This window comes from Amphimedon queenslandica, unplaced genomic scaffold (genome assembly GCF_000090795.2).
Source record: "Amphimedon queenslandica unplaced genomic scaffold, v1.1 AMPQUscaffold_10501, whole genome shotgun sequence".
Lineage (NCBI taxonomy): Eukaryota > Metazoa > Porifera > Demospongiae > Haplosclerida > Niphatidae > Amphimedon > Amphimedon queenslandica.
This window is the reverse complement of record NW_003549236.1, coordinates 4849-7120: the sequence shown is the minus strand read 5'-3', so window position 1 is coordinate 7120 and position 2272 is coordinate 4849. Positions and strand designations below refer to the sequence as shown.

General features: G+C 34.9%; 1 long non-coding RNA gene across 1 annotated transcript in view; it reads left to right on the top strand.

Annotated features, from left to right (window-relative positions):
- The first annotated feature begins 1799 nt into the window (after positions 1–1799).
- Positions 1800–2272, top strand: part of LOC109590102 (uncharacterized) — a 4155-nt gene continuing 3682 nt past the window's right edge. The window contains exon 1 of the long non-coding RNA XR_002189144.1: positions 1800–1909. This is a non-coding gene — a long non-coding RNA (uncharacterized LOC109590102). The remainder of the gene's footprint in view (positions 1910–2272) is intronic.

Sequence of the window (2272 nt, the reverse complement as noted above, 5' to 3'; positions counted from 1 at the left end):
CGTTAATCACGTGACTCTCACCATATGTCACGTGAGCAGAAACTGGGTCAAGCAACCTGCAAAAGCACTGTATCAATTTTAAGCATTTAATGTGGATAAATAATTAAATAATTATTAAATACATAAATTAACAATAATTATAATTTTTACATATTAAAATAATTGACAAAGAAATAGCATTTACGTGTACATGTATAGAAAAGCAAATGATTGCGACAGCTATTTTTTGTGTCTTAGAACTTTTCAGCTAGAAGGACAAGCTCATGACCTTCCTTCTTTTATTGCTTTCTTAGGCCCAATTTAATTGTAGGCTGCACTAGTTGCTCTGTTAGACTTGGATTGGTATTTTGCACTGGTAGAGTTTCCCATGGCTCATTGCTATATGTGCAAGGACTCTCACTTGAGATAGGAGAAGGTAGAAGAGGAAATTCCAAGACGTCATTTTCTTCTATTACCTTTTCTTCTTCTCTTGTTACTTTTCCTCGAGGGATGAAAGTCATTGGGCCGGTATCAATTTGAGGGTCACAGTGGACTGGACTGTTGTTAGCAATTAGACGCTGAATGGCAATGTGTGGTGGGCCAGGTGACTGTGGAGAGATACGTGGTTTGATTTTGAACGGATTATGTGGCTTTCTAGAGACACTCCTTATGGGCCTATGTTTAAACGGATGTGAGAGCCACTGATAATACATAGGATGATGTCTATGCTTGTTGAAAACTCGTAAAAGGCCAGATACGTTTCGGTAACTTAAGGACTTGAATTCATTAGTTAATACATGCATTGACTTCATGTGTTTCCTTATGCTTGTATGTTTTTGCTGTTTTCTTTTGTTACGGGAATAAGATCCTCGTTTTTTAATATCGCTATTCCTATTCCGTGTATCAGCCGTCTGTCTGCACAGTGGAATTTTTAAGGGAGGACTGTCAGCATTGTCTTGAGGTATTGCTATCATATTTTCTTTATTCAGCTCTTCCTCAGCTAGATTAGCAAAGGAGCAAGGCGAGACTAGATTAGTTGATATATTTTTCTGATCTATTTCATGAGGTATACCGATACTATCAGAGAATGATGTATATTTTGAAGGTGACTGATTATTATTTTCTGATATGCATGTACATGTTGTGTAAGACTCGGCATCTGTATCGTTAGAGGTAGGTTCTTCAAAGGAGCCATCATCCTCTGTTGTCTGGTTGGTAGAGTTAGGTGGATGAGTCAAGACTCTTGAGTTGAGATCAGTCGTATGGCTATTTTCTACTGCTTGGCTTTTTTCTTTGAGGTTTTGAACAGTTTTATGAAGCTCCATGAGCTTGACAGACATTACAATGACAGCAATTATTGTGAGAATGAGGAAGGCAGTTACTAGATACATTAGATCCATCATATTGATTCCTTAGAAAAGTAATATTCAATGCCTCGGCCTTACAAAAGTAATATCCAATGCCTATAGTGATAGCTTTGATGATGCAATATTCATGTAGTTGATGACACACCTTCAACACACCACCAACACACCTTTGACACACCCATCAATTGTATAATCATTATTATATTTATAGCCTATTTTGTTGCAATGTATTAATAATTTAAGTGTAGTATTTTATGTACAATAAATGGATTCAATGCATTGTATGTTAATTTCATGGTTTTACTGTGTTGATTTTATATTATACTTAGCCACAGAGCCCTCCCTTCTAATGAATAGGAGGAGCACTCTAACAGCTAGAGCAACTGTTTTTGTTTCAGCATGTCTTTTTATACATACATGTATATGTACATGTACTTACTGTACACTATTATAATGAATTTAATTTTCCTTTTAGAGTCACACCAGAGAGAACAGACAAAGTAGTAAGATACTGTATAATTCAATGGACTAAGTATTTGATGTCATAAACTACATGTATAAAGGTGAGTTTTAAAGTTATCATGTTTGTGCATGTATGTATTAGTCTCATGAATTTACATGTAACATTTGTTTTAATCTGTCCTCACCATCTTGTTAACTTTTGGGCTGCATAAGAGTGTAATGCATCGCAAATTTTAGCTAACCATATTGGTACATTAAGCTAGTGTTAAGGAATTTTTAATCGCTAATATTAGTCTTTGCCATAAATTTTCCAATTGTATTGGTATCAAATTTATATTAAAATTGAGTAGCAAAAATCACACTTTATAGTAGATAATGGCTTTGAGGGAGAGGTGACAAAAACAGAGAAAACAATTAATGTACATGTAAACACCAAAATAGCAAGCTTAAAGAAAAACAATGGC